The sequence below is a fragment of the Eumetopias jubatus genome, unplaced genomic scaffold (assembly GCF_037043125.1).
Source record: "Eumetopias jubatus isolate StellerSeaLion01/CBP00866 unplaced genomic scaffold, mEumJub1_p1.0 scaffold_36, whole genome shotgun sequence".
Taxonomy (NCBI): Eukaryota; Metazoa; Chordata; class Mammalia; order Carnivora; family Otariidae; genus Eumetopias; species Eumetopias jubatus.
This window is the reverse complement of record NW_028274842.1, coordinates 888,721-899,807: the sequence shown is the minus strand read 5'-3', so window position 1 is coordinate 899,807 and position 11,087 is coordinate 888,721. Positions and strand designations below refer to the sequence as shown.

The 11,087-nt window shown below is 55.4% G+C and overlaps 1 pseudogene; it reads left to right on the top strand.

Annotated features, from left to right (window-relative positions):
* Nucleotides 1-3,323: 3,323 nt before the first annotated feature.
* LOC148161936 (epididymal-specific lipocalin-10-like) lies at nucleotides 3,324-9,225 on the top strand (annotated as a pseudogene).
* The last annotated feature ends 1,862 nt before the right edge of the window (nucleotides 9,226-11,087 follow it).

Here is an 11,087-nt window from a genome sequence, read left to right as displayed (position 1 = left end):
ATGGGCACATGACCTCTTTAGATTCTGATTTTGGAGAATGATGTATTCTGTGTGTTTAGGTTTTATTTAACTTCTTTCAATAATGTTTGATAGTTTTCGTTTAGAGAACTTGCCTTTTGTTAGTTATAGTCTCACCTTAGTTTTTCTTATTGCTGAAATGGGCGTATTTAAAAAATACTTTCTTGCTTGTCATTACTTCTATTTCTATACTTGTTTTCTAGGTCATTAATTTCTGTGTTTATATTTGCTTACATCCTTGTACTTTCTTTGGGGTTCATTGGCTCCCCCTGCCCCTGCTTTCAAGTGGACATTTAGCTCGTATTTTTAGCTTCCTTTATATATTGTATGCATTGAATTGTGAATATTTTCCTCTTAACATTTTCTTTTGGCTCTGGCAGAATGGTTTCACACACGTTGCTGCGTTGAGTTTTTATTATCATTCAGTTAAAAATATTTTCTAATTTCCGTTGTGATTTCTTTTTTGACCTAAGAGTTCTTTAGATCTTAATAATTGACCTTTCTTTATTCATGTTAGAAAAAGGTAGCTTTATCCCACAACATATCGTTTTCACCTTTAACGACTTATATTTGTTTTTATTGCTTGCTTACTGACAGGTAATCCATTTCTTTTTCATGTGTGGGTAAATCTTTACTTAGGTCTCCAAAAATATAAGTACTTCATGAAATTGTGTTATTATATATTTTTCCTTTAGTTTGATACAGCTTTTCCAATTGACAAAATTATTAGTAATGATTAAATAAATGCACGAATAGCAAATACTTGTCTAAATTTATATGCTGTAAGTCCCTTTGAGTTTTTGTCCTTTTCTGCTTTATAAAAGAATATCTCTCAAATTTATAGGGTTGACTTTTTTGTCTGCTCAGTTGTACATTTATTCATTTATTCAACATTCAGTAAGTGTTTTATTTATGATGTGTTTTGTTTTGTGTTAGGCTTTGGAAGAAACCTATTCTCACTCTCGAGGGTTAGTCTACTAGGGAGGACATAATTTATTATAGGGCAAAAACTGCTATATTGTATGTATGAGTTCAGTTAAAGAGGCCACAGAAAAGGCAATATTTAACATTTTTCAGAAATGGAGACGTTTTCAAGTCATCATAAATGCTGTTTTCATGGTTTGTTAACGGGAAAGAATCGTTAAAAAGTCCAACTAAAGGGCGCCTGGGTGGCTCAGTTGGTTAAGCAACTGCCTTCGGCTCAGGTCATGATCCTGGAGTCCCAGGATCGAGTCCCGCATCAGGCTCCCTGCTCGGCAGGGAGTCTGCTTCTCCCTCTGACCCTCTTCCCTCTCATGCTCTCTCTCATGCTCTCTCTCTCAAATAAATAAATAAAATCTTTAAAAAAAAAAGTCCAACTAAAAAATGAATTTAAATATAAATTATACAAATTGTTAAAACAAATTATTAATGTTAATTGCTTCAGTATAAATTTTAATTATAACTTTTTTTAGTTGTTTTTACTAGCTATTTCTACTTTGTAATAGAATGGTATTACTTTATAAACTTGCATATAGATAATTAGTGTTTTATATTACTCTCTGCAGAATCAAAGAATTCCATTGGACATGGTATTTCTTAGGACTTCAGAAAAGCAGGTATTTATATTTGTATTTAAATTGCTGATCATTTAGTATTTTAGCAGTTTAATTTTCATTTTGAAAGGTAAAAGTTAAATTTATTCTTATAAAAAGTTTTCTTCGAATGATAATACATTGAATTCATTAATTCTAAATCACATTTAACTGTTGATATTTAAAATGAAAATCTTTATATGTTTGTTTTAAAAAATATAATCCTATCAATAATCCTATCACAACCTTTATATCAAATGAGTGCTTTTGTTCAAAGCTATATTGATAGCGAAGTAATTAAATGATGTTGCTTGAAATTTGATTGCTATTCTGTATTTGCAGTTTTATTAATTCAGCAAACGTTTATTTACCACCTACTATGTGCCAGGCACTACTTGTCTCTTGGGATACAAAGGGGGCTAAGATGGGTGGGGGAACAGAAGAGGAAGCAGACAGTTTGTGTAGGTGAGTTGAAGTGGGCTTCGCAGGATACATGATATTTATATGACCTGAGCTCTCACCAGTGAGGAGAAGGTGGAAAAGGGGAAATGAGACGGAAGCCTCATGTGGTCAAGGAGAAGACCTGTGTGTTGGAAGTCAGGAAACTCAAAATCTAGTCTGCTTTGGCCAATTTTTAATTATATGACCTAGACACATGGTCACCCATTTTCTTAATGTCTAAAATGATGAGAGGTTTATCAGGTAATACCCAAGTTCCTTCTGCCTTGCATTTCTGACTGTGAAATAAATAGTATTTTTTTCTCTTTAAATTTTTTTATTGTTCTGTTAATCACCATACATTACATCATTAGTTTTTGGTGTAGTGTTCCATGATTCATTGTTTGTGCATAACACCCAGTGCTCCACGCAGAATGTGCCCTCCTTAATACCCATCACCAGGTTGACCCATCCACCCACCGCCCTCCCCTCTAGAACCCTCAGTTTGTTTTTCAGAGTCCATCGTCTCTCATGGTTCGTCTCCCCCTCCAGTTCGCCCCCTTCATTCTTTCCCTCCTGCTATCTCCTTCTTTTTTTTTTTTTCTTAACATATATTGCATTATTTGTTTCAGAAGTACAGGTCTGTGATTCAACAGTCTTGCACAATTCACAGCGCTCACCATAGCACATACCCTCCCCAATGTCCATCACCCAGCCACCCCATCCCTCCCACCCCAACCCTCTCCAGCAACCCTCAGTTTGTTTCCTGAGATTAAGAATTCCTCATATCAGTGAGGTCATATGATACATGTCTTTCTCTGATTGACTTATTTCGCTCAGCATAACACCCTCCAGTTCCATCCACGTCATTGCAGATGGCAAGATCTCATTCCTTTTGATGGCTGCATAATATTCCATTGTATATATGAACCACATCTTCTTTATCCATTCATCTGTCGATGGACATCTTGGCTCTTTCCACAGTTTGGGTATTGTGGACATTGCTGCTATAAACGTTGGGGTGCACGTACCCCTTCGGATACCTACATTTGTATCTTTGTGATAAATACCCAGTAGTGCAATTGCTGGATCATATGGTAGCTCTATTTTCAACTGTTTGAGGAACCTCCATACTGTTTTCCAGAGTGGTTGCACCAGCTTGCATTCCCACCAACAGTGGCAGGAGGGCGTCACTGCGCACAGTGCTGCATGTAAGCCCCCCCCAGCAGCCAGCAGGGTTACCGATTAGACCGCCCGACAGCACCCACCACACTCGGTGCTGCACACGGCAAAATGCACACTGTCCTCAGCGGGACACAGAACATCCTGCAAGGTGCAAAAAGTGCTCGGTCACAAAACGAGGAGCGAAGCATTGAAGAGAATCGCTCTCACACGAAGCACGCGCTCCCACCACAGGGAGCGAGGTGAGAAGGGCAGCGACGAGGCACTTCGGGAGCCCCACAACCACGTGCGGACGGAGCAGCAGGCCTCTCAATAACCGGCGGGGCCGAGACGTGTCTGCTGAGCTGCATGGAAAGGAGAGTACCACAGGCCAACATTCATGGGACGGAGCCAAAGTCCTGTTTCGAGGGAAACTTAGACGGTAAATGCCTGGATAGGAATAGAAAAAATATCAAGTCGGTGCTTAAATTTTGACCCTAAGAACCTACAATACCAAGAAAAGGACAAAACAGTGAAACCGAACGCGAGTTCTTTGGGAAGAGCACCACAAGTGCATAAAGCAGTAGGTGACTCACCAAACTCAGAAGGTGCGGTGGGGCAGAGAGAGGGAAGGGGAGAGGCACAAAGACTCTAAAATCAGGAACGGAAGAGGAGGGCTGACACCAGAATAATTCAGACACTGAAAGCATTTTAAGGGAACACTAGTAACAACTGCTTGCCGACAGTTGAGAGAGCTTAGATGAGACGCAGGCATCCTTGAAAGACACACACTGGAAAACTTTCTTTTTTTTTTTTAATGTTAAAAAGATTTTATTATCAGAGTTTGGAAGACAGAGGGCTCACCCTGGCGTGCCCCGCGGTGACCCTGGGCCTCCGTCGGGGGTGGTGCCCCCGAGGGGACATGATCGGTGGAGGGTTCCCCCGGCATGAGTTGGGACAGGCACTCGCCGGGCATCTGTCCCTGAGGCCCTCTGTGTGCTGGCTCTGGGGTCAATGGGACAATGCTTTCCGGGGGGGCCTCTCGTGAGGTCTAATGCTCCGCCCTGGGGGGTGCACGTATTTCCTAGGCCTAGGAGTGTTGGACTACCGGGGGCTGGGCACCAACTTCAGGGACTACGCCATTGTGTTCACCCAGCTAGAGTTCAAGGATGAGGCGTTCAACACCGTGGAGCTGTACAGTAAGTGGTGGACACCACGGGCCGGCCCCACGAACTCCCTGCCACGGCGGCCACGCTGGGCAACCTCCCGCTGACTGTGCTGAGCGCCGGGCCTCCAGGGTCCCAGAGCAGCATCCCTGCCCTTCGGCCCCCTGCAGGAGGGGTGGCTGGGGCACGGGGCACACGTGGTGAGGGCTCCCCTCCCGCCCCACAGGCCGGAGAGAGCTGGCCAGCCAGGAGGCCCTGCGCCTCTTTGCTAGGTAGAGCCAGTCCTGGGCTTCCTGTCTCAGCAGCAGGCCACATTGAGGCTGGACCGTGAGTGTCACCCGATGCCCACGGGCCCCTGGCTGACTTCTGTGGGTCTCGGGGTCCCTCCGAGCCTCAGGGAGTCAGGCAGGGTGGGGGTGGGGAGCTCTACACGGAGTCCCCTGCTCCTGCCCAAAGACAGGCCTGCAGGGCCGGCCCCGTCTCGGGCGAGGCCGTGGGCAGAGCGGGGTGGCCGCGGTGTGTCCTGGGTGCCCACCCTCACAAGTCCTCTTCCCCCCCAGTCACCTGTGCACACAAGGCTTTCCAGGTCAGCTGTCCTCCTGAGCATCACCCCAGATCCGACACCCCAGAGCTCTGCCCCGAGAAGGCCCGGGGCCCGGGACGGGGCTGACACCCCTCGAGGTGAATCTGGGGTCCTGCAATGCTCTGCTTGGGTTTCAGTGAATGCATGGACCTCCCGGTGGGACTGTGCCCACCGAGTCCTGTGAGGCTGGCCAGGCGCTGGCCTCCTTGCTCAGCTGCCTGGGAGCTTGGTGTGGGGCGGGCTGCTCTCAGGACTCACTGCAGTTCCAAATAAAACGATCCCACAAGGCCCTACAGATGCCTCTCACCTGTGTGCCGAGGGCGGACGGCAATGTCAGACGGGGCGCTGCCCTCTCGGGGCTCCGGTCGGTGCAGGGGAGGAGGTGGGCGTGGGGCTGACCGAGGGCTGGACCATACAGCCCAGAACCAGCTCTGGGTGGGGGGCACGTGGACGTGGGTCTTGGCTCCTGAGTGGGGGCTGGGCTGGGGGCAGCTGCTCCGCAAGCAGAGGTCACCACAGTCCCTGGGCTGGAGGCAGGACTGTCTGTCTGAGTTAGAGCAGACCCTCGGGGGTCTGGACAGGTACGGGCTGACGCAGTGGGCGTGGGTGCCCACCAGGGTGCGCGGCTGGGGTGCCACAGTGTCCAGGGCACAAGAGTGTGGCTTTCCCAGGCCTGGGGCATTGGGGCAAGGGCAGGGGGCAGCATTCCAGAGGGACCGAGCCTGTGGCTCCTCCTGTGGTCTGGTGGGGCCGTGCCTGACGTCGTGGCGGAAGCTGGGCTGGGGGCTGCCCCTCACTCACGGAGGGGGGCGGTGCGTGCAGGCTAGGGGTGGGCACGCTCACACACATCCAGCAGCCCTGTCCGTCAGCACCTGCTCGGGACGGAGAGCCCTGCTGTCACGCTGGTGCCGTCTGTGCCCCATCGTCACCGTGGTCCTGCTTCTCACGTGCAAATATCTCTATGAAGTGACTCACAGGGACGCCTCCCGGCTGCTTGCCTCTCTTCCGCGGGGGCTAGGATGGGAGGCCCAGGGGTCTCACAGGGGAACACGATGGCCTTCAAATTCAGGCAGCACCCGCCAGGCCGAGCCCCTAGGCCGCCCGCCTGTGTCCCAAAGCCCCTCTCCCCCCACATTGACCCACCCCAGGCTGGCTCAAGGCTCTGGGTTGCCTGGACGCCCACGGCAGGGTCAGGTGGGTGGGGAGACTTAAACTCAGTGCCCCGGTGGCCGAGGAAGGAGGGTGACAATGGGACCAGGGAGGCTGACGTGTGTGCTGGTCTTGGTGCTTATGCCTGCTACGGGGTCCCGGCCGCAGGAACAGCTACCCAGGGAGTCCCACAACCTCAACTGGAACAAGGTGAGCCACACACCTGCGTTCCCCAAGGCTGACAGCCAGGCCGACCGGGGCCAGGCATGCAGTGTGTGTGGTGGCTGGAAGATCACTCCCTGAAAATCTCCAAAGGGCCATCCTGGAACAGGGGGCAGTGCCGCGAGGGCGGAAGGAGTTTCAGGCCCTGGCCTCTCTCTGAGGAGCTGGTGGCCACGCAAGAGGGGGGAGGGCCGAGGGCCCCAGGCAGGTGCTGCCTCAGGGCCCCGGGGATGCTAGGTGGGCAGAGGCCGAACGAGCAGAGCGTGTTCCAGAACAACCAGATGGCTGGCAGGTGGAAGGTTCTAGTGGAGGCGGCCGTGGGAACTGACTCCCCGGGAATGTGGGTTTGTGGCAGGAAGTCAGAGGGATGGGGCCGAGGGCCGAGCTGGAAGGAAGGGGGAGGCCTTTCACGGGAAGGGAATTCCAGCAGATGGTAAGCACAGCCCAGCCCTCGGGGCCCCAGCACACCCGGCACCTGCCCGCCAAGGCCCAGAGGGGCAGCCGGGGCCCTGTGCAGGGGCTGTGCCGACCTGTGGGTGCTGGACCCGGCCCGGGCCTCAGGCCAATGTCAGTGTCCGGTGGGGTCCTGAGGGCCCGGCTGGGAGCCTGGCACGGGCAGCTACGTCAGCACGCTCTCCACAGTTTTCAGGGTTCTGGTACATTCTGGCTGTCGCCTCTGAGGGCCAGAGATTCTTGCCAGGCAGAGACAGGAGGAAGCTGGGGGCATCGATGTTGGAGGTCCACAAAGCGGGCCAGCTGAAGGTGGTCCTTGCCTTCAGCCGGTGAGTGGACCGGGGAGGGGGCCCAGCACATTCTTCACGGAGCCCTGACCACAAACAGCCCAGACATCTCCCTGTCAAGAGGGGAAAGGGAGCCGGGGGCGGGGGGAGCCAGACCCACGATCACCTGCACATCTGACAGATCATCTCTGCGGCCCGAAACCCTTCCTGCCCCTAAAAATTAAGGCCTGATTTTGGGAGAGGCCACCACGTACACGGGAGCACTCGGCAGAGAGTGGGTGTTCCGAGGGTTTCCCTTAAGCTGTGGGAATGACCCTGCACCAAACTGGAAAATTCCAGGAAACCAGAGCCAACAAAGGGCTCCCGCCTTGGTGCCACCCCCCGCCCCCAGGTCACAGGGGTGTCAGTCACACACATTAATTCTGCGGAAAGATAGGAAAAAGGAGATGTTCAGGAATACTTGTGCGTATGAAGGCCCGGGCCTGGAGAGAAAGACCTGGGGGTGGGCGTGTCCCCGGCTTCACGGCCACAGGCCCGGGAGAGGCCGCTCCTCTGTCCCAGGGCTGGGTGGATGGGAGGGACAGCGGCCCACGGGGAGGGCAGGCAGGCCACGGTCCCAGAGCCCACGAGCATGCAAGTGCCCGCAGCCTAGGCCTGGAAGGTGGTTGGGTGTGTGGGAGGGACTCCTGACCCTTCCCTGTTGCCCCTGCTGTGCAGGCCTGATCGGGCGGCCCCACGCTTCTCTTCCGGTCCAGGGAAGGGGGTCGAGGGCTTCCACGTGCTGTCCACCGACTACAGCTACGGCGTGGTCTACGTGCGCCTGGGCCGGGCTGGCCGGACCTCTAAGACCCTGTTGCTCCTCAGTGAGTCCAGTGGAAAAATCTGAGGAGGGGGCGTGCGGGCTGCGGGTCAGGTGGGGGAAGGAGGGGCGACAAGCTCGGAGGGCAAGGTATGGAAGCACCTGCCTCAGCTCGGGCTCCCTGACAGAGCGCCACAGACCGCACCGCACGGGCGCCCGCGATGGACATTGATTCTCACGGCTCAGCGCACCGACCTGGCGAATTCCGGGGAGGTCCCCAGTCCTGGTTTGCAGATGGCTGCCTCGTCACTATGTCAAGTGTCGGAGAGAGGGCTCCGGTGTCTTCCTCTTCTTATACGGGCACTGACCCCATCATGAGCACCCAGCTAACCCCACACACCTCCCAAGACCCCAGGACATCACACCATCCCTCTGGGGCTCTGATGGATGAATTTAGGGGGACACGAACACACATCCGTTCCTGTCACGGCCCTTGTGCTGCGGGCTGGCAGGAAGTGGGAGGTAGGAGGTCAGGGCTGGGACACACACAGCAAACGGGTGGCCAGGTGGGCGGGCGGAGCGCGGCGCCCGGACGGGGGGACCGGGTGGGCGGGTCTCTGGTGTGGCTGCCACGGGGCTGAGTGGGGGCGGCCAGTGCACGGGCGGAGCCCAGAGGGCAACAGGCCCGGAGTGGGACTGACCCTCTGCATGGAGGCAGGGGACCCTCTGGGCTGAGGGCAGGATCAGGGCAGCAGGGGGAGGTGGTGAAGGGAGGGTGGGCGGGGAGCTGCTGTCCAGGGAGGGGTGGGGGGAAGTGGGCACAAACCCACTTCGGGGCACCGAGGCCTGCAGGACAGCCATCGGAGAGGTCGGAGGGGTCCCGTGGAGTCTCCGTGGAGGAGGGCGTGGCCAGGAGCGCAGCGGGAGGGGCATCAGGCTCCGGCCCATGGGTCCTGTGAGCAGAGGGGCCTCCCCAAGTGGCCCTGTGTGGTGCCCGCCTTGGGGCTGCACTGGGGACACCCCCCTACCTCGGAGCACAGAGGGGACAGAGGCACACTCCCAATCACCCGCCTGCTGCCCCCTCCCTTGGCAGCACACTGGCTTCTCTGTCCTGCCAGCTCGGAGGGCGCTGCGGTGGCCATGGGCTCGGGGACAGCCCCAGAGGGCCAGAGCTGGGGACTCTGACCTTGTGACTCTGCTTTCAACTGCAGGCAGACAGAGCAGGTCCAGCTTCCCGAGCATGAAAAAATTCGTAGACATATGTGAGATATTGGAGCTCGCAAACGGTGTGACTGTTCTCCCAAAGATGGTAACAGACGGCCACGGCCCCACCCGTGCAGGCCAACAGCACGCCCGGCCCCCATCCATCCCGTAGAGCTCAGTGCTTCTCTCCCTCCTACAGCCTCGTGTGCCCACACCATCCTGCCCTGAGAGCCCGCGTCCACCCACCCGTCCCCTCGGGGCTCCACCCGCGGTCCCCCTTGACCCCGGGAACATCGCTCAAGACTGCAGGTCTGCACAGCCAATGGCCTATTGGGACGCGTTGGAATACCCCAGGCCACTTATGGGGTGAAGTCCAGGGCCATGGCCGTAGCCCAAGCGGGATCCTTTATGATCTTGGAGAGATGGGGATAGGAAGGCGGTAGGAGGGCAGGTGTTGGCCAGGCAGGAGGATGCCCGACTGGACCCATTCTGCCCACGCCCTCCAGATTCCGTGGGGGAAAGAGTCTGCCACACTTCTCTGCTGGGAAGTAGACCACGGCTCTTGGACCAATGTCGTCCTTCTGTATGCGTCCCACAGCGCGTCTGCCACCAGTCCCCGTGGGCCCTGACGTCCTACACTTCCTCAGGAAGTCTTCCACTTATTCGCCCAACATTTCCAAGCACCCGTGACAGGCCAGGCACGTGCTAGCTGCCGGGGAGAGGCAAACTGGCAAATTCAGTTTCAGAGATCTGATGCCAGGACAGGCTCGCACCAGCGCAGCCGCCCTTCACACGACCGCAGACTCGGGGAAAAGTGTCTGGAGAGAGTGCAAAACAACGGCAGGTCTGACTCACGCTGGGTGGAGCAGGAGGGGTCAGGGAGGGCTTCTCGGAGGAAGGGACATTCGGAAGAGAGCTGAGGCACAGAGGTAGTTAGGGAAGTTGGGTGGGCTTCCGCGGAAGAGGAGACCACTTATGAAAAACCCCAGAGTGGTGGAAGCGGAGGGAAGGGTGAGGGGGGGGGAGAGCACAGGCCGTGGAGGGAGGTTCAGTCCGAGGACAGGGAGCCCCAGGCAGGCTCGGGGGCTGAGCTTGGAGCCCAGGACCCCCAAACGGAGATGCCACGTGGGGGGCTGGAGTTCAGAGGACAGAGAGATGTGGGAGCCGGACACGTGGAGTCACCAGTATGTAGTTGGCGATGCAATTCACTGGTGCGGTTAGGGCCACCCGAGGAGAACACAGTAGAATGGCATCAGTCAGCTACTACCACGTAAGGACCACCCACAGGATCTCTGTGCTATGAACCGACATGAATGTACTTAGCTTTCCCGTCTGGGCAGCATGGGGTCAGGTGGTGCAGGCCGGCCCTGCTGGGCGGCGGGGGTCTCCGCAGCTTGCGCCCGCCTTGGGGGGTGACTGTCCGTGACTGGTTCGTGCCGGCTCTGCTGCCATTGTCCCCCTCTCACCGAGGGCGGCCACGTCCCGCTCGTCTCACGGCCACGCCGAGGCCACAGCAGGCGAGGCCACAGCAGGCTGGGAGGAAGGGCTCAGCACAGGACTGCATTTCTGCCTCAGCGGCTAAGTGAAGCATGTCAAGGGGCCAAACCCCAAGTGCAGAAGGGCCTGCACAGGGTCTGTCGAGGGTCACAGCCCTGGGCACGCGCAGGAGCCCAGGCTGAACCCAGCTCTGTGTCCTCACACAAGGGCTGCACCCAGGCCTTGCGTGGGCTGTGGGTGGGGTGGGGTGTGAGGGTGTCACTGTATAGATGGGGCATGGGGGGGGTCAGCATTGAACAGCTGGGGGAGGGGCCCTCGCGGCTGGGGCTCTTGTCTGAGGAGGAAGTTGGGTGAGGGGACCCCGGCCATGGTGACCTCACTTCCCTGACAACAGAGCCCATCAGAATTTGGAACCCAGGTAACCAGGAACCCACATTCCAGAGACAGCCCCCGGCCCAGCTCATTACATTGCAGATAGTGAAACTAAGATGTTCGCGTGCTGCGTTCCCAGATCCGGAGGTTGCCGACGGAAGAAAG